General features: G+C 50.2%; 1 long non-coding RNA gene across 1 annotated transcript; it reads right to left on the reverse strand.

Annotated features, from left to right (window-relative positions):
• Nucleotides 1-7,216: 7,216 nt before the first annotated feature.
• On the reverse strand, nucleotides 7,217-8,801 carry LOC131830249 (uncharacterized). The gene is made up of 3 exons (XR_009353077.1): nucleotides 8,655-8,801; nucleotides 7,607-7,819; nucleotides 7,217-7,336 (listed from the first exon to the last, which is right to left on the reverse strand). It is a non-coding gene; the product is annotated as an uncharacterized LOC131830249 (long non-coding RNA).
• Nucleotides 8,802-20,949: the final 12,148 nt, after the last annotated feature.

Raw genomic sequence — 20,949 nt, forward strand, 5'->3', positions numbered from 1 at the left:
TCATAGGGAAGCTCTATTTTTAATTTCTTGAGGAATCTCCACACTGTTCTCCAAAGAGGCTGCACCAACTTGCATTCCCACCAACAGTGGAAGAGGGTTCCCCTTTCTCCACATCCTCTCCAACACACGTTGTTTCCTGTCTTGTTAATGTTTATAGCAGCAATGGGCACAGTCGCCAAACTGTGGAAAGAACCAAGATGCCCTTCAACGGACGAATGGATAAGGAAGCTGTGGTCCATATACACTATGGAGTATGATGCCTCCATCAGAAAGGACGAATACCCAACTTTTGTAGCAACATGGACGGGACTGGAAGAGATGATGCTGAGTGAAATAAGTCAAGCAGAGAGAGTCAATTATCATATGGTTTCACTTATTTGTGGAGCATAACAAATAGCATGGAGGACATGGGGAGTTAGAGAGGAGAAGGGAGTTGGGGGAAACTGGAAGGGGAGGTGAACCATGAGAGACTGTGGACTCTGAAAAACAGTCTGAGGGCTTTGAAGGAGCGGGGGGTGGGAGGTCGAGGGAACCAGGTGGTGGGTATTAGAGAGGGCACAGATTGCATGGAGCACTGGGTGTGGTGAAAAAATAATGAATACTATTTTTCTGAAAATAAATAAATCGAAAAAAATTTTTTTAAAAAGTTGTATTTCCAAGAAAAAAAAAAAAAAAAAGAAAGTGAGGCAGCCCCGGGAAAGATCCTGGTGCACGTTTGGCAAAGGACTGAAACCCTGATGCAGAAAGTTACAGCAAATCCTCAGAGAAATAGGACCGTGAAGTGGACACACCTGTAAAATCAGCTCGATGGAGAGGAATTGTGCACACACAATTCTGTGTGCACGGCTGCCACATGCAGAAAACACGCACTCCCCCAAGCAAGCATGAAATGTGACATGCCACAACAGGGCAGAATCAGGTCATGCCGCAGACCGGGCGCACGTTTTTAATCTAATAAACCCGTGAGTCGAGTCACGCCCATGAAAAAATAAAGATCAAGGCCCACACAGTGCGTGGATACAACCGGATGCCTGCTTCTGATTCAACAAAAAGTATTTCAGGAAACGAGGCTTGTTCGGATGCTTCTACCACATGCAGAACCATCACTAACCGTGAAAGACTAAAAGCGTTCTGGAAAGGACGAGAGAAGCCTGTACATTCTCTCTGAACATAATTATTTAAACTCTTTCAGAAGGAACAAAGGGCCTTCTAAGGGCCTTCAAGTGGCGAAACAGGAAGAAAACAAAGCTGCGTTTACTCTAAAGGGACAGGTTTTCTCTTCGTCACAGAGACAGGCGAGATGTGCAGCACAGTGAAATGTTCTCACAAACTCCCGACGGCCTTCGGCTCAGGTCATGGTCCCGGAGTCCCGGGATCAAGTCCCACATCGGGCGCCCAGCTCTGCGGGGGGAGTCTGCTTCTCCCTCTGCCCTCTCCCCTCTCATGCTCTCTCTCTGCCTCTCTTAGATAAATCAGTCAACAATCAATCTTTAAAAAAAAAAAAAAACAGAAATGTGTCATCTGTTCACGCAAAGAAGGGCAGCCCGTGGGAACCAAGCCCAGTGGCCCCGGGGTTGGGCAAGCCCGGGCTTTGAGGCCGCGGCTGCAAAGAGAATTAACGGGCAAGGTGGTAAGGGCTCTTAGGAACAGGAGGCAGCAATGTCAGCCGGGAAGTGGGGCTTCTGGTCCCACTTCTGTGACGAGGACAGTCGCAGGTCCTGAAATCCACCATCAGGACTCGGTAGCAGCCGGGCGATAGCGAGGCAGCACCAGCCACACGGTCTACAGGTAAAGCGACGCAACGAGTCTGACGAACGCGTAGAGGAATTCCATAATAGGGTGAGAAGCATCGGGTCAGGAAGAGGACACGTGGTTCTGTGCAAAGACCTACAAAGTCGGACGATTGGAATCCGAGTTACAGGAGGAATCAGGAATGGGGGGGCTGTCATGGGCTCTACAGACCCTGACATGAGAATCCAGTTCTTCCGGTAAACCTGGAAAATACTCTGGAAAACCCGGTAAACCTTCGACTGGAAGATGCTCTGACCTAGGCCTGCAGCCAGCACCAGAGCAGACAAACATGACCACCAGTGACACAGGAAAACGCAGAACATCTGAATTTCTATCTGCATCTACCAGTAAAAGTAAAAACCTACCCACAAGGGAACTCCTCACTGAGAACGTGTCGGTGTGGGATTCTACAAGACATTAAAGAAGGCAATAACCCCAACTCTGCAGAAAGCCTTTCAGAAAGAAACAAGAGAAGGAGGAGATACTGCTCGGTGGTTTGACGAGATCCGCTTTTCCTCTGACAGCACAGCCAGAGACCCCGCGGGGAATGCGGGACCGGCCAACCACAGCCCTCGTGCCCGGCGCACCAGTACTCGTGATCAAACATCAGCAGGCCGAGGCCAACAGTATGTAACAAGGACAACGCGTGGCCAATTAGTGCCTGTCCCAGCGAGACACCATCCTGTTTACAAATTATAAAACGCAGCATATTAAAAAATAGAAGGGGAAACCATACGTGATTATCTCAATCCACCCAGAAAGACTAACTGACGAAATCAAGCCATTCATGATTTAAAAAAAAAGAAGAAGAAGAACTCAGCAGACAGGGGAAAGACAGAAACTTCATTCCGTTGAGAGCACCCACGCAAACCCACAGCTCACGCCATCAGGAAGGCCAATGCGAGGGTTACAGGGTTAGGGTTAGGATTGAATTTAGGGTCCGAGTCCGGGTTGACATAACTGATGCCACAAGTCAAGAAAACAAAATAAAAGTGTGCACATCGGAAAAGAAGGATTAAAGCTGCGTTTTTTCACAGACGACTTGGCTGTGTACGTGGAAAACACTGAGGGGGTATCTGACAGCCACGGGAATGGAGCCAATTTAGTTCTGTTCTTTAAAACAAGGTTAGTATAGGAAAACCATTGTGCTTCTGTACACGGGCAGCAAACTATTGGAAATGATGTAAAAATTGAATTTACGATATAATTTATAACAGCATGCACAAACATGTGATAATCAAAGGTGAATTAAATAAAATATGTGTAAGACTCATACACTGAAAACCCCAAAACTTGCCCTAAAGATATTAAGTCATAAAGCAGTGGCAGGACGTAAGGCATGAATCCACCGGGAGACTCACTGTGCGAAAGATGCGGATTCTCCTTAATCGGCTCTTCTACTCAGCCCAACCCTAGTCAAAATTCCAGTTATTTTTTATTGTAGAAATTTGCAGACGGCTCAGAAATGTGCATGAAGACACAAAACATCAAAATAGCGTTCATGAAAGGGAAACTCATTTGGCAGTTGACTGTGTTTGTCCGCGAGCTCGGAGAAGCCCTGGGAGGGAGAGCAGGGAGGCAGGCGATGGGAGCTTTGGCAGCCGAGCTGGGGCCCGCCGGACGCGGAGCAGGAAGGACCCCCGGGAGCAGAAGGAAGGACAGAAGAGGGAACCGCCAGAGGCCGTCATGATGTCCCCGAGGTCGTGCAAGGCCCGGAGGGGTCCTTGAGACAAGCCCTAGACCTCCAGGAGAGAGCCTGCCTCTGGGTTTCTGACTCACCCGGCATCACCTGAGCACGTGGCAGGAGCGGCGTGGATCTCGGACGTGGCTGGGGCCCTCGGTCGATCACGTTCCCGTGGCTGGAGGACCCCCCTATGCATCCCTGTGGCCACCGCTCTTAACACTATCGATTTCGAGACTTACCATAAAGCTACAGTATTGGCAAGATGTAGTGTTGGCAGAAGGACAGGGCCGTAGATCAATGGAACAGAACAGAGAGCCCAGAGAAGGCCCGAGCATCTATCTTCCATTGATTTTTGACAAAGGTGCCCATGCAATTCAAGAGAGAAAAGATGTATTTTCAACAAATGGCGCTGGAACAATTGCTTATCAATATGGGGGTAAAAAGTCACATCATGCTCCAAAATTAGCTTGAAAGTGCTCACAGCACCTAAAAGATAAAAGCGAGTGTTATAAAACTCCTAGAAAAGAGTATGGAGAACACCTTTGCCATCCTGTGGCGGTCAAGGATTTCTCAGGAAAGACGCAAATATATCATGCTTCTAACAAAGCCTGTGAAGGCGGACCCTCTCCTCACCGACGTGTGAAGAGTCAGAGCTGCAGGAGGCCCCACCTGCCTGTGGCCAGCCAACGTGGGCTCAAACCCAGGCTGCGTGCGTGCAGACAGGACCAAGTCACATCAGTTGAGGCCAATTTCGGGCAAAATCTCAACACGGGTGTTTTTTTGGGGGGGGAGGTTTCTTTGCCCCAAAATCATTCTAAGGAGTGGAAGAAAAACACACAGTAACGACAAAGGAAATTCAGAGAACAAACACTGCCGCATGTAATTCTAGAATCATTGCAAAAATATCAGAACTAGAAGTATTGTACGGGCCCCTAAGCCTAATAGAATGAGAAGATGCTCAAATAGACCTTCGTGTCCATCGGGATGGTGTGACATAACCTGGCACAGGGTCTGGGCCAGAGCCACACTCCCCACAAGATCCTACTGAGAACAAGTCCATTAACATATGATTTCAAGCCAAGCCGACAGCATAATACATGTGCTAGGGGTAGGACGGAACGGGAAGAGCCGGCCTTACATCCCGCTTTGCTTGTAAGCCCTGGAGCCCACGGTCTCTGCACGCTGAGCCATAAGGGAGGAAATAGAGGGAGGAAACTCACTTGACCCGTGGATCGGAGCACAGCTGGTTCTGACTCGCCCTGTCCAAGCGGAGCAGGATGCACCGTCTACACCAGCAGGTGAGAGACGGGAAACTCACGTGTGGATGCTCACCCAGAGAGCCACGGGGCTCTGCTGGGATAAGCCCGGGGTCCCAGACAGGGCAAACCATCGGTGCACCAGGGCCCTAAGCGGCATCCTCTGGGTGTGACCTGACATCATAGACGTGACCCACCCTCTGCTGGGGTGGCAGGGTCTGCCGCTGATTCCCATGCACACAGGAGCAAGGGGGCGGGGTGCAGCAGCACGCAAAGGTGGAAAGACCCCCGAGAGGTCACCCTCGTCAGCAAAGCCGACTCCAGAAAGGCGGGGCCGACACAAATGTGCCGCAGTGGACGGTGGTTCCTCACTGGAACCGGTTGCGGTTCAGTCCGGCTCCGCACTACGTGAGAGTGACGTGTGACAACGCTCAAAAATCAGACTGACGGTATCTGGGACCGGCGCGCAGAGAAGGAAGGTCGCACAGGGAACGCAGACCGGCTTCTCTCCGAGTGGCGCCCGCATCCATCTTTATGACTGTCCTGGTCCTCTCCTTCCTTTTCGAGACTTTCTCGATCAGCATTACTCTCCACAGAAGCGTCACTGTTCCCGCGGCAGTTACAGGCCCACTCTGGTCTGCTGGGTCCATCTCTGCATCGGTGTGGGCGGGGGAGCCATGGGACCCCGCAGGCGGGGAGACACGGGACCGTGAGTGGGGGGAGCCGCAGGCCTGCGCGTGGGGGCAGCAGCAGGACGTGCCCGTGGGCGCAGACAGCCCCGGGCACCTCGGAGACCAGTCAGTAACTTCATGAGCCGAGAGGAAAGGGCACAGGGCTGGGCCTGTGGGAGCAGCTCTGCGGAGACAGAGGGCACCCTCCCGCACTCCCACCCACACCATCTGGGGCGCTAGCCTTCACAGGGAACCACATCTTCGGACGAGACTGGAGTCTGTCCCTGTGAAACCCAGCAGGCGGCCGTGGAGGCAGGACCAGCACCCCATCCCTGCTGCACAGCGGCACCAACCCCACGTCCTCCTGCAGCACGCAGCAGCGGAAGGGGACCCTGACCGTCCTCCAAGCGACAGGTGCAGGAGGCTGCCTGTTAGGGTCCACAGGGTTTCCCCATCACAAGCCTGCCCTCAGCACTGGATGCCAGGCCCCGTGCTGGGGCTGCAGGGGACAGAGACCGACAGGCATCCAGCCTCCCAGAAGCCGAAAGGCCACAGGACAGCAGATACGAACACTCCAGCCTGGGCCGCTGAGCACCAGCCACATGGCACGGAGGACGAGGGGCCCACAGGAAGCAGACAGGGCCTGGTGGAGCCTCCTGGCTCCCTCTCCGGACTGGGCTCTCGGGGAGAGACAGTGTTTACTGATCTTTCCAAACTGGTTTTGTGTTTTTTTTATAGATTTTATTTATTTATTTGACAGACAGAGATCACAAGTAGGCAGAGGCAGGCAGAGAGAGGGGAAGAAGCGGGCTCCCCGCTGAACAGAGAGCCCGACTCGGGGCTCGATCCCAGGACCCTAGGACCATGAGCTGAGCCGAAGGCAGAGGCTTAACCCACTGAGCCACCCAGGCACCCGTCCAAACTGGTTCTGTGAGTTTCCTTGTTCAACTACGCACCACGGCGGTATGGGGGCAGAAGTCCAAGAACCGGTTCTGGGTTGTGGCGCGCGCAGGCAGGCATGGCCTGGTGCCCGGCTGTTCTGATCCACACGGTGCAGACCCCCGCCCCCAACAGGCTCAGGCTTCCAGGGTGACGCCATAAAGACCGGTGGGGAGACTCTGGGCTCTGGGCCGTTAGAGCAGGTGCCGTGAACACCGCGGGCCAAAACTGGCCCCCCGACCCCGTCCCTGGATGTCACGTATAGAACTTCCCGCAGCCCATTTGAAAACAATTTGGAGATATTCATCAAATGCCTTCAAAGGGATCATAACCTTTAACATAATGGCAAATTCCATTTTTGAGCACCTCTGCTAAAGCCAAAAGAAGAAGAAAAAAAAAAAAAAAAGCAGAAAGTAGCCCTGACTCTGTAATAGCAGAAACAAATAAACACAGGGCAGCGGACGGACAGGAAACTCCGCAGACACTCAGGGAAGTGTGCGTGGACGATGTGGAGTCACAAACAGTCGTGACCTCACGGCTCATGCGAGTGCACAGACGTTCTTCCTTCCGGGGGAAGGTGACCCCAGAGAGGACCAGCCCATGGGCAGGGGAGAGGCGGGGAAAGCACGAAGCGGGAGCCGGGGCCTGGGCACAGGAGGTCCGAAGGCAGCTCCCACCGCAGGCCAGTCTGCTGACGGACGCCAACACCCCCGTGTGCCTGGGTTTGACCTCTGGGGGACCATGACTTGTCCGCCACGCCAGGAAGCGTCCTAAGTCGTGGCAAAGAACTACAAAGTGTTTAAGAGGAAGAGACACTTCCTCTGGAGAAAGTCCCTCTGTGTTGAGTTCGCAGAGGGACGCTATGGTCCTCCTACTCTCTTCTCCAAGACCTGTGTGTCGCAGGGAGAGATGGCTTTGTATCTTCTTCATGATTTCCAAAGGGAAGCAGCGAGGGGCTATCGTCGGACTCAGTGAACAGAACAGGATGTTTTTTTCTGAAATAATAAAATGGCATTTGTAATGAGCTGCGCTGAACCCCGGGCTGGTGTGCGTCCCCTGACCCTACAACATACGTTCTCGTGGCTATGAGTCATGTTTTCCCGTTGAGAATAAAAGGGGACGTTAAAACCAAAGTGTGATACCCCTTTATTTAGGTGTTCCCAGTTTCCTCATTGCCTCCAAAGAGTAAAGGGCACACACGCGCGCGCGCACACACACACACACACACACACACACACAGTTACAAACGAGGGCCCTGCACCCACCGAGGTGACAGCAATTACCGCAAACGAGCAGGATCGAAGGGCTCCCTGGCACCAGTGGCCCACGCTCGGCTGACACGCAGGTGATGGGCAGAAATTGGTCCCTGGTGCCGACAACCAGCCCCGAGTGTCAGGATGAAAGGGACTCGGGCAGTGAGAGGACACGGCATCGCCGGGAGCTCAGCTCAGATCCCTGACAGCTGCCCGAGACACAGCCTGATGAGCAGAAACGGAAGAAAGAAAGAAACAGCATTTTAAGGAGCTCATGACTTGTAGATGGGGCAGCTTGGCGTGGCACCCGCTTGCGGCAGTGGCCAAGACCGTGGCCTCCAGAGAACCTGCAGGCCCCTAGGAGCAGGCTGGAGTCCCAGGGCCGGCACTGGGCCAGCGCTGCGCAGACACATGGAGGGACGGATGACAGAGTGGACGACCCCACAATGAACGAGGAGGCGTGAGAGCGGCTCTCTTCCAGAGCGAGGCTAGCCTGAGATCAGGGGAACGGCTGAGGATGGGCCAGCTCCCTGCGAGGACCTGGCGCCCGCACAGCCCTGCCCCCCCTCTGCCCCCGCCCCCCACCCCCGCCGCTTCAGAGCATGACAGATGCGGCTTCAAACTGGGACTGCCCTGTCCTTGCCGGTCTCTCCAGAGAAGGCCACCGGAGTTTCATCCTGGCCTCAACAGCCACACGACTCCTGGGCCTCACTGTAGGAGGACATCGGGGTAGGAGGGTCCCTCATCTTCTCCAGGCCACAGTGTGGCCCACAGTGGCCATAAAGCCCTGGCCAGGCTGAGTCCCCCAAAACAGGCTGCTCCTCTGGAGAGCATGGAGAGCCTTGGGGACACTCCGCGGGTGACCACATCTGTAGGCCGAATGAGGTGTGACCGAGTCTGTCCACAGGGCGATCACCGGGGAAACCCCCTGCTGCCCCTGCACCCCCTGGTCCTCCCCGAACACAGCCTGGCACGTTCCTCCTGTCGTGTCCCCAAATTCTCCCCGCGGCCATGCCCCCCCGGCTTGGCCTAGAATGTGTACAAAGCAAGGACGACTCACAGAGCTCGGGTTTGTTCCGGAAGAACGCTGGCCTCTCCCGCCCTTCGTCTCCAGGAGCCTTGGCGCTGGACCGTGGAAGAAAGAGCGCCGCACCTGCCGCACCTGCCGCCGCACCTGCCGCACCTGCCGCCGCACCTGCCGCACCTGCCGGACCCCACGCTCCCCCCCCCAGAAGAAAGAGCACAGCACCTGCCCCACCGGCCGCACCTGCCGCACCTGCCGCCGCACCTGCCGCACCTGCCGGACCCCGCGGCCCCCCCGCCCTCCGGCGCAGGCGCCGCCTCTCTCAGCGGCCGGCAGACGCGTCTTTCATTCTGCCAACAGCGGCTGTGGAAGGCCGAGTCATCCCCGTCCCGGGCCGTGCTTTCATGGACATTTAAACCATCTGCTGCCACCGCGTCTTCTCCGAGATGATGAGCTCCCGCCCCCCCCCCCCGCCTGTGAAACACGCTCACGGGCGTTTTATATCCTGTTGTAAAGGGTTGGTTGGGAGCTTCTGGCTTTTTGTTAAGGTAATTCACGTTGTGGACATGATTGTTCCCGTGTCCCTCTAACCTGTCCCATGCGCACACGCGTGTGCACACATGTGCAGACTCACACTCGCACACGCGTGTGCACACGTGAAGACTTGCACACATGCATGTGAACACACATATAGACTCACACAGACCCTCACACGTGTGCACACACATAGTCTCACCCACGCGTGTGCACATACGTGCAGACTCACACTCTCACACGTGTAGCCTTGCACAGACTCGCACACAGGCACACACTCACCTTATTTCAGGGGTCCCTGTATGTCACCCACATTCTGTCCATCTCTCGTTTCACGAGCCCCAACATTTCGGAACTGAGCTGGGTCATGCAATGATGTGCTGACCAGGACAAGCCCGGGCCCTGCTCTCATGGAGTTTCCAGCCTCGCAAAGGAGCCAGACGGCAAACAAAGTAAGCACACAGCTGGCTACTGCACTACGGTGGTGGTGAATTCTAAAAGGAAGGACCTTTCCTCCCTATCAGCCGGGAACCACCTCATTTATAATGAATGCTCCACATCAATTTGTTCTAATGATGCTGCATTTCACTTCTATAATTAAATGGGATTTACTTGGCGATTTATACCCCAGGTTTTCCCAGAAGAACAGATCTTATTGGCTTAACAGCATCTCAGGGAAGTCAGGGAGCTTGAACAGTAACCTGAGAAACGGGCTTTTCCGTGCATATTTTTTGAAGGCGGCAGGAGAGCAGAGCAGTTCGAGACACAGTGTAGACAGCCGCGAGGAGACGAGCGTGACACCAGCGTCAGCGCAGCCCCATACCCACACCGGTTTTGCAGACACATCTCCACCTTGCAGACTCCTGGGGCCCAAGGACAAGGACCTCCGTGACCCTCACTCAGGCCGCCGACGAGTCTGACGTGTGACGTCACTGCTTCCCACCCCTTCCAACCTACCTACTTGCACACTTCCAACCTGCTGTGGGCAAGAATACGCACCGGTCCCCCCGCGCAGACGTGTCCCCCAGCTCCTACGTCCCACGGGGTGAAGGCCAAGTTGGTTCATGTGGTATTTGATGCCCTTTAGAAAGTTTACAAAAGAAACCCTTGGGGCGGGGGCTGGGGGAACTTCACTGACACTCCTTAGAGTCCTGAATCTTTACTTAATTTATCAAAAATAAATGAAGTTAAACAAAGAGAGACGAGAAGAATGTGTCAGCTCTTCTAGAGACCTGCCAGAGGAGTTTCGTGTAGTCCCAAAAGGACCCAGGCTTGGGGCCTGAGGGAAGCGGCTCCGGAAGCAGGAGAGCCGCACAGAAAAAGCCTTGTCCCACACAAGAAGCCGCTCCCCGGGGCCTTCGAGCTTCATGAGGACGGAGGACTCGCCTGCGGTGGGAGCTGTGCTCACCGAGCGGAAGTGCTTAGTCCTTGGACTTAAGAGGGCACTGGAGAGAAGCCGCAGCCGCAGCCCACCCTCAGACCTCGGCCCACCCTGAAACAATCGTAAGGACAGGAACAGTCCGGCTGCGGGATTTCCTGGCTGTCCCGCAGGAGGATGCTCCAGTCGGCTAAGCCTCTGCCTTCGGCTCGGGTCATGCTCCCAGGGTCCTGGGATCGAGCCCCGAATCCGGTTGCCTGCTCAGCGGGGAGCCTGCTTCTCCCTCTCTCTCTGCCGGCTGCGCCCCCTACTTATGTTCTCTCTCTCTGTCAAATAAACTAAAAAAAAAAAAAAAAAAAAAAAAAAAAAAAAAAAAAAAAAAAAACTTAAAAAAAAAGGAAGAAAGCACAGCTTGCCCCACTTTTCCTCACCACAGGAGCAGACGTCAGGCCCGACCACCATGGAACAGCTGGAAGGCCATCGCCGCACGATTCGGAACCTCGGACTCTCCCCAGGACCAGAGACTGCACAGCAGAACCCCGGCCAGGCACAGGCTGTCTTCCCGGGGAGGGGGGGAGGGTCAAACTTTATTCTCTGCGACCCTCAGGGGGTCCCCTCTTTTTGGTAAATATTTGTAAATCTTTAAAAATATGAAAAATATGTAAAAGTTGTAAAAAACAATACAGCAAAACATCCACAAACTGCCACCCAGGGTTTTAGACTATTCCCCATGTTTCTTCTTTGTCTCCTGTTCCAGGACAGGAGACACCCTTTCAGGAATCCGGGATCGACGGTGGGGCTGCTTGAAGACCACCTTCCGCTCTCAGCCCTCCTGGGCAGGGGGGCATTGCCTCACCTGACGAGAACTGCCTGGCCCCTGGGTTGCCCCTCCTTCCGGGAAAGCCCACCGCCAATGGCAGATGAGAAGGGGATGAAAAGACCCCACGAAGGGCAACTCTGAGAGTTTCCCAGTTCCATCACGTGCCCCGGCAGGCGGCTGGGTCTTTGCTGGGCTCCTACGACCGCTCACTTCTCCCTTGGCCATGGCCATGGTGCCGACCCAGGAGCTGACCCCTAGGACGTCCTGCAGACCCTCCCGCTCTCCCGCTCTGATGTCCTACTGCTCGAGAAAAATCCAATGTGAGACAAAAATCCCCCCCGTACCGTCCCCTGGTCCCATTCCTTTCCCCGCCTTCCCACAGGCAACAATAAGTAGGAATTACACATTTATCCTTTGTGTTCCTGTCTTACTGTCTTACCAACACACAACCATAAACCTGCAAACAATAGAGAGATTGTGTGTTTTTTTAAAGAACACAAGTGACAAACTCTACTTTCATTCTACAACTTGCTTTTTTATTCAACAATGTTTTAATGATCTGTCAAGTTAATACACTGTTGATTGGGTTCAGTCTTTGTTATCTCCGTATAGGATTCTACATCCCAAGTGCTTCCATGGACGTGGTAACTCTGCTGTCAGTTCTGCTGTCTGCATCGGTTCTGGTGCCAGTGGACATTGGACTGCTTTCCAGAGTTCGTACTGCCAACAAGGCTGCCGTCGGAACACGGAGCACATCTTAGGCTGCAAGTGCCCCGAGAGGGGACGCCAGGTAATTCCTGTCCATGGTCACTAGAAATCGCCATGCTGCTCTGCAAGGGCTTGTAGGAGCTCACACCCACAGTCCCCTCACCATGTCCGTGACCACACTTAGTCTCACCAAGTTCTTCCGGTCTTGTGGGTATAAAACGGCATCTCACTGTGACCCAAACCTCCAGAATTAGTACCGATGAGGCTTGGCGGAATTTACGGATGGAAGAAAGGAAACTGAAGGTATTTAACCCACAATATTGACTCACAGCTCTTTCTTCTTGAGTCGAGTATATGCACTAGCACCAAATCTACTGCAGAAATGACTTCACTACATCCTACAGGGTTTCCTGTCTGATGGGAACGTTATCATCTACCATCAACACAGGTTCGCTGAGCACCAGCTGCGCGTCAGGCATCCTCCTGGACGCCAGGGACCTAACTTCTAAGAGCTTTGTAATCACCTCGAACGACAGTTTAGTCTCTGATCGAAAGAGCGCTCTTTTCCTCACATCTTTTATTACCAGGTTCCAAATGTGTTGTCTTAAAAGCAGAGAACACTTGATGTGTATTCACAGACTCTTTGTAATTGGAATGGGTCTCTTTTGTTCCATGGCTCCTGACCATTTATTGTAAATGCACTTTGGGTTAAAAAAAAAAAAGACTTTCTGTATGGAGAATGTAAACAACCCGTGTCTACATCATCAACAATTTTATTGATTTTCCAAGCTTTTGTCTGGTTGGCCCAATGCTAGAAGTGTCTTGGTCCCTTGCACGGTCACTGAGATGCGAGGCTCGTACCCGCTTCCTCCTAATCCTCCCCATTTGTGCTGCCAATGTGCGCGTAATTTCATCACTACTGTAGCTCTGTTGACTTCTTGTATTATAGCTCCTCAAAATTAACTAAAAATATAAGGAGATTGAAATCAAAGAACTCACCAGAGTTTTAGAAGCACATTTAGCAGCAGATTGCAAAAATTGTTTTACTCAAGAAAAGTGTTTCTGTATCCACAACGTGCCAAGCACTGTCCTGGGCTTGGGTGTGGATCAGTGAGTGACACAGTTACAGTTCCTTCCTTCCAGGTGTTACTGAGAGAGCGGGACACCCCTGAAGCAAGCAAGGATTATATTTAATAAGAACAGGTGTCGCGGCAGAAGCGTAAGCAGCACAGAATTGCACAGGAAGGTCAGAGAAGACCGCTCTGTGGAAGCGACCAACGGGCTCTGGCCTGAAGAGTGCAGAGCGCACAGCGTCAGTGAGGTAAAGGCTGGAGACGGAAAAAGGTGAAAGCTGTTGGGTTTGGGGGATGATACGACTGTGTGTATGCAAAACCCACAACAACCTACACATGAATTATAAAAATTAGTAGGAGGCTTTTCCTATTCAAAGTTGTATCAGATCATTGTATTTCTTCATTCCAAAACAAAAAGGTGTGACATGAATATTTGAAAATAATAATAGTATTAAAAATGATCAGGTATGGTGTCAGAATAAATCCAACAAAAGATGTGTCAGAATCAATGGAGAAAAATAAAATTTTAAAGATAAGGAAGAACAGTCGATGAAAAGACGTGACAAAGTTGACAGGTCACTAATTTGCTCGCTCAGTACGACGCCGATCCAAACCTCCATGCGTGGAACCGACAAGCACTTGACACAGTGAGTATCCGACTAGCAAACTTATTCTAAAGAGACAAATGAAAACGCGGCTTGTCTCACTGGTAGCCGGGACAGCCCCTGAGTGGCACCCGATGGGATGGCCCAGAGAGAGACTGGTGACACTGAGCACCGTTGCAGAGAGGGGCCCCGGGGACTCACCGTCACTACTGAGGGGAGCTTTAACCTGGCTTATCTGGTCGAGATGAAGCAGAAGACACGTAAGCCCTATGATGCAGCCAATCCACAAAAGACTGCTCCGCTGCAGACAGGTGCACCCTCACAAACAACACTCACAGGAGTATTATCAGCAAGAGCCCAGTCTGTACGTGACCCAGTGTCCTCCAACAGGAAACCTTCCAACTGTGGCATATTTACACAACGTTCTGTTACACAGCAATAAAAATGCCCGCCCTGCAAGTACAGTGAGCATGGATAAATCTCAAAGACATCATCCGGAGCAGCAGAAGACAAACACAAATGAACAGAGATTACGGCATTCCGTTGACATAATGGTCAAAGCCAGGAGAAATCAAACTCTATTTATCAAGGATGCATAATTAGGTAGAAAACCTATTAAGAAAATCAATCAAGGGAACACCATAACATTCAAGACAGCAGCTACATAGTAAGAGTACGGTTAGGGATTCCGGAACACTAAGAAAGCTTTAGCCTTGACTAGGTAGAGACAATATAAGGGTGTGTTCTATTGTAATTTGTTGTGTGCTATTGTTTTTGGAGAGAGACACTGGTGGGGGAGGGGCAGAGAGAGAGAAACTCAAGACGAGCCCCCACGGAGCACGGGACTCCACGCAGGGCTCCGTCTCATGACCCCATGGTCATGACCTGACAGATAGCCAGAGTTGGACGCTCACCGGACGGACCCACCCAGACGCTCCCTGCTGTGATGTGTTCATCTGTATGTCCACTTGGTTTCCCACTTCTAAGCGTGCCATAGCTCACAACACAACAGAAAACAACCAGCACTGTGAAGACATAAAGTCTTAAAGAAATGGAAAGAGAGCCTGGAAGACAGAGCCTGGGGAACAGACCCGAAGCAGGAAGGGGTTTGGGCCATGAGGGTCAGAAAACAAGCCAGCGGCTGGGCCGGCTGCACCCCGGCCAAGTGCGTGACTGCCTGGGAGGGGGCAGGTCCGGAGCATGGAGGGCAGAGGCCTCCTATGAGGAGGCTCCTCCTGTTCTAAGCACAAGGGAAGCATAGGAATAGATTTTTCTAGATTTTTTCAAATATTGCAGTCCTGTGGAGAGAGAATCTATAGTGCTGGATGTTAGGACGTATCCTGAAAGCACGGTTATTAAAACCAGTGGAGTTCACTCCTGATCAGGTACGCATTCGCTAGCTACCGTATGCAAGACTCTGCTCTGACTTCTGGGGATGCAGCCTTAGAGCTCCCGCTCAAGAGGGGAATAGGCATTAGGATGGTGAGTTTAGCATGTTTGACTGGGCCACAGATTCCCAGACATTAAGTCAAGCATTATCCTGGGTGTGTCTGTGTGGGTGCTTCTGGACAAGATTAACATTTCAAGCCACAGACTGACTAAAGCACATAGCCCTCCTCAAGGTGGTGGGCCTCATCCAATCAGTCGAAGGTCTGAGTAGTTCAAAAAGTTAACCCTCTCTTGAAACAAGACCCTTCCTGGGTCTTAAATCTGGAGTCTTTGGACAGGAGCGACAACCTCAGCTCTTTGGGTCCCAGGCTTTTGGACTCAGACTGGAACTAAACCATCTGCTCTCCTGGGTCTCCAGCTTGCTGACCTCAGACCTTGGAACAGGTCAGTCTCCAAACTTGTGGGACCCAATTCTTTATAAGAAAGTTTATGTTTCTCTGGAGAACCCTGACTAATACAGGCAATAAATGAAAATAAATAAGTAACTACTAATAAATGGTGAGATAATTTTAGAGTGTGACTAGTATTACAAGAAAGATTAAGCCAAAATCGAGAGGGACTGTGAGAACCTGCTGCCTTTCCCAGGGCAGCGTGGGCAGCTTCTCCATGGAGCAGACCCCCGGGGGACATCCACGCACGCACCGATGCAGAAGGAACCACAGGCCAACGACACATGATGAGGAACTCAACACAGGCAAGAACTTCGAACATGGCGAAGGTGGCATTTCAAGTATCAGGTTAGATGGTTTACTCGGCAAACAGCTCTGGGGAAACTCGCTGGCCATTGAATGAATAATGTCTCTCCATTTCAAGCAAAACACAGTATTAATCACGTATGAGTCAAAGATTTAAATGCAAAGTGTAGTAACAAGATAACAAGTCTGGAAGGTGCTAGAGAGACTATGTTCTCTCACGGTGGAAAATGATCCCAGAGAGGCCCAGGGGAGGCAGCGTGCACAGTAGTCGAGGCAAATCTCCAGCATCAGGAAAGCCCCAGTAGGCTTTGGGTAAGTTACTCAACATTTTGAAGTCTCTGGAGCAGAGGATAGAGGCCAAATGCCAGGAAGAACGGATGTGTCCCTGCCAGGACCCCCAGCCCATCCACCTTGTTGGAGTAGGAGGCCTACAGGGTGATAATACCGCTGTCTGCAGGGTGAAAACATACCATGGGAGGAATATAAAATAAACCTCAAAATGCCATTTCCTCCCCATTTTCCACATGGAAACAATAATAAAGCCCCCCTCATGGGGCTGGGGACAACGTGCTTGACCAGCTAACTCATAGAAACCACTAGCACAGGAAATCAGATACTATATTTAAGGAATGAAGTGTTCCAAAAACCAGGGAGGAAAAAAAACACAGAAAAGTGAAGAGGAACAGTGAACAAAGAAACAAAAATGGAAGCGCGTGCACAGGTGCCACTAGTGGTTAAGTTTTGGAGAAGCAAACACGGATTAGTCAAAGTTCTAGAAATCACTGCAAACCTCAGACAACCCTCCCCCACCCCCAACATTCAGAGCAGGGCTGCGAATCACCGTGGTGGGTGTGTGTGGGTGTTGCTTTGGTAGTGTCACCGTGTTCATAGGTGTGCAGAAGGGCCCAAAATGGAGACCCAGGAGGCTCAGTCAGAGGGGCCTGGCTTGGCTTTGGAACTGCCCCAAAGGCTCCCTTGACAAGAAGTAAGTGGTTTTGTTTGTATTTTTTAAGCCACCCTGCCTTTTAGATCCAGATTCTTTAAAAAAGAAATATTGTGTCTAAGATCTGAAGTAGTGGCAAGAGCTTGGTGTCTCTTCATTCTAAAAGGATCACCTCCAGAAATATCTTTGTATTAGGAGCATTGATTTTTCTGAGTCTCTCATACCTTTGCTGAAAGGCTTTCCTCCAGGAGCTGATATTTCCGCACTGATGTCCTGACACGAGATCAACAGGTACCTCGCTGGGCACTGACTCTATCAGGAGCAATAAACTGCAGGCACATCCCCAGCTGATAGAAATTGCCTCCCAGCCCTGTGCCCGGATTGTGATTCCAAACACCTTTCAGCCGAGCCTCTGCAGGGCAGCAGCTCTCAGCTCCGCTCCTATTGAAGACTGATTTCCACAAAATGTGTTGCAAGGCTGCCTCCTGCTCCCTGATCCTTATTAGCATCAAACCTGACAAAGAGCGGGCTGCCCAGGTACCTTGGACAGCGGTATTATCACCCTGTAGGCCTCCTACTCAGGAAACCACTCATGGTTCTACAGCATCATAAATGTTATGACAATGAAAGGAAAAAACAAGCGAAGAATTTCCTGTGTGACCTCCCATGGTTGACACATCTATTTAGATCTTGAAATTAAAAATGCATGCCTACAAAGTCCTCAAGAACATGGGAAAGGACAGCACAAAGCTTCATTTGGACAGCATCCCATCATGCATATATGATGCCACATAAAAATAATCTCCTTTGCTAATGTGAGTCACCAAAAATTCATTAATCACTTATTGTGTGTGAGGCATTGTCTGAGGACTATAATAACAGGGGGAATACAGAGAAGAGTAACGCACAAGCTCGTCTCCCACAGCAATCACAGGCCAGCAAGAGAAACTGTGAACAATTAAACGTCACTAAACTCCAGTACCAGGTAAATGCCTTAAAGATTGTGTGGAATGTTATGGAAGCCAAGGAAACGTAACAATTAACTATGAAAGAAAAGGAAGATCTGAAGGGCAATCCGGGCAGAGGAGCAGGCAGCATTTCTCGCAAACCCTGTTCTGCACAACCTCCCTGTGTGGTGTCCACTGGCAGCCTGGACAGAGCCCAGGGCTCCATCCTGGATGCGCCCTCCCCTCCAGGCTCACATTTGGTTTGTCACTGCATCCTGCCTCCCCACACCCGCTCTCTCCACCCCATCGCCACTGTCTACTTCTGGTTTCCATCACCTCCTACATGGACTGGCCCCCTGCCTCCAGTCTTGTTCCCCTGACCACACCAAATCTGGAGTGCATTTTAAAAACACAACTTTGGCCATGTCAGTACCTGGACTAAAACCTTCAATGGTGCCATATTGTTCTTAACATTAAGTCCACAGTTCTTAAGAGGCTGGAAAAGTCTCTCTCTTCTCTCTTTGCTCATGTCTAAATCTTTAGCATCATTCAGGTCTTCACATGAGCCTTGCTTTTCCAGAACCCTCCCCCCTAACTCACCCCATGGCTCCACTCCATCCCAGAGCATCTCCTTTCTGTCTCACTGTGGAGATCACTTCCGCTGTGGCCCCATATCTGTGTTGTGTGGCTTCCTGCTTCTGTCTGCCGTACCCCAACTCTTGACTTATCAAGTGACTCCCCACACCATATTACAAGTGCCTGTCAGCTAGACTGAGGATCTGAGAGGGCACAGTGTCTGCTCAGGCCACCATCATCATCTCCGGCACCTAGCACAGTGCCTGATCTACAGCAAGGGCTCAGTACATATATATGGATGAGACAAGGAAAGAACATCTTCACACCCTCCTGTCTGTGAAGCATCAAAAAGTGACAACTAGAAGATGGTGGAAAGGGGCGTTCAGCATCCCATCCAGGTTGCTATAACAAATGATCACAGACCCAGTGGCTAAAAAACAGCAGAAATGTCTTGCTCACAGTTCTAGAGGCTGGGAAATCCAAGCTCAACCTGCCATCATAGCTGCCTCCTGTGGGGTTCTGCTTCCTGGCTCACAGGAAATTGGAAATGCAGGTTGAGGTCAGTCCTAGAAGGCCTAGAATGTCAGACTAGGTAGTCGGGAGGCAAGACTTCTGCTACCACCCCAGGGGAGTGACAGGGACAGGATTTACTGCTCCACCTGAGGTGATCAAAATAGAAAAGCAGATGAAACATAAAAGACAATAGTTCTCAAGATGCCAGACATCAGGCAATGAAGAACAGTGATCTATGAGAGAAAGTAAACAAGCTGCATGAGCCCCACCATTACCCCCTCACTTCCTTGAGAACCACAGCATGGGAACAGGAACCCAAGTGATAGGACAGAGACTCCAGGACCCCAAGCTGGTGAGAGTGTGCACAGCAGAAGACTGATGGAAGGAACTTCTCACAGAGAGAACCTATTTTTGCGAAAAGATGTCCTGTAATATTCAGCAAGGTAGAGCAACGTCCATGCCAGTAGATGTCGCAGGTAAAAAACATCTACATGAGGATAGGGGAAAACTACCCAAAAGAGTAGAATGCTGTGCCTGACATAAGACCAGAAACAGTGTTTGTTCCCACAAACAGATTGCAAGAATCCCATAACTCAAGGTCCACTGGGTAACTCTGCAGGAAGATCTTGCCTCAATAGTGGGCATAGTTAGTTCTAGATGGTGTGTTCTTATGGACCCACCTAACAGACCAGAATAACAAGACCTGAAAAAATCAAACTGCCTCCTATTAACTTGACTGAGTCCCAGAAAAAAGTCCAAAAACATTTATGGGATTATGAAAACATCCAACAACTAAGTAAATTGTATGATGTCTGACCTTCAATCAGAAATGAACAGATAAAGGGACAGAGAAACACAAGTCATAATGAGGAGAGTTGATTAATCAATCAAGCCAACCCGGAACTGACATAGAGGATAGAATCAGCCAACAAAAACATTAAAATTTATCGCAAATGTATCTCATATGTTGGAGTCTCTTGCAGGCATGAAAGATATAAAATAAATAACATGACAGAAATTCTGAAGACAAAAACTACCAACCTGAAATGAAAATTATACTGGATGGACAAATTAGACACTGTAGAAGAAAAAACAGTGATTCTGAAGACATAGCAACAGCAACTATCTAAAATAAAAGACAAAAAATAAAATAATAAAGAAAAACAGGTCAACCTTTGGTCACTTGTGGGACAACCTCAAGAGCTAAAATGCCTGTGTGATTTGAACACCAAGGAATGGAAGAGAGGAGAGAGGAAAACCTGAGAAAATAGTAGCAGAAAAGTCTTCAGTTTGATAAAACAATAAACCCATAGATTAAAAAAACTTAATGAATCCCACAGCATCTCATAATTAAAAAGAAGTGAAATCCTGTAATAAAAAGAAATCTTAAAAACAGAAAAAAAAAACATTTTTCTACCAAAAAAGGAAAGAACAAAGATAAGGATGAAAGAGTATTGCTCATCAGAAACAATGCCGCCAGCCAGTAGAGCACCCTCTTTCGTTGACTACAAAAAACCCTGCCAATCTGGAATTCTATACCAGACAAAAGCTTACAAAAAACAAAGGCAAAGTGAAGATGATTGCAGAAATTACAAAGCTGAAGGAATTTACAAGAAGTCCAACACTACAAGAACACAAAAGGAAGTCCTCTGTACAGAAATGAGGTGATACCAGATGCAGATACAGCTCTCCAGAGGGGAATAAAGAGCACTGGAAATGATACTTATATTGGTAAATATAGAAGATTCTTGCCCTGTTATTTAAATCTCATTAACATATAATTGCTTAAATATAATGATAACAATGTATTATGGAATTTATAGCACACACATTAGTAAAATATAGGACAGTAGCTTAAAGGTCAGGAGGAGAGAAGTGATGGCATGCTGTTGTACGGTTCCTAAACTATACAGAAAGTAGTGTAGAATCCTACAAAGCCTGGCTGTGACAAGCTAAAGGTGTATGCCCTATATCCTAAAGTCATCACTAGTTTTTATAAAAGAAAGCATTATAACTAATAAACCCCCAAAATATAAAAATGACGTCACAAAACAAATACCATCAATTCAAAAAGGAAAAAGGAGCAAGGA

Source organism: Mustela lutreola, chromosome 4, assembly GCF_030435805.1.
Source record: "Mustela lutreola isolate mMusLut2 chromosome 4, mMusLut2.pri, whole genome shotgun sequence".
Taxonomy (NCBI): domain Eukaryota; kingdom Metazoa; phylum Chordata; class Mammalia; order Carnivora; family Mustelidae; genus Mustela; species Mustela lutreola.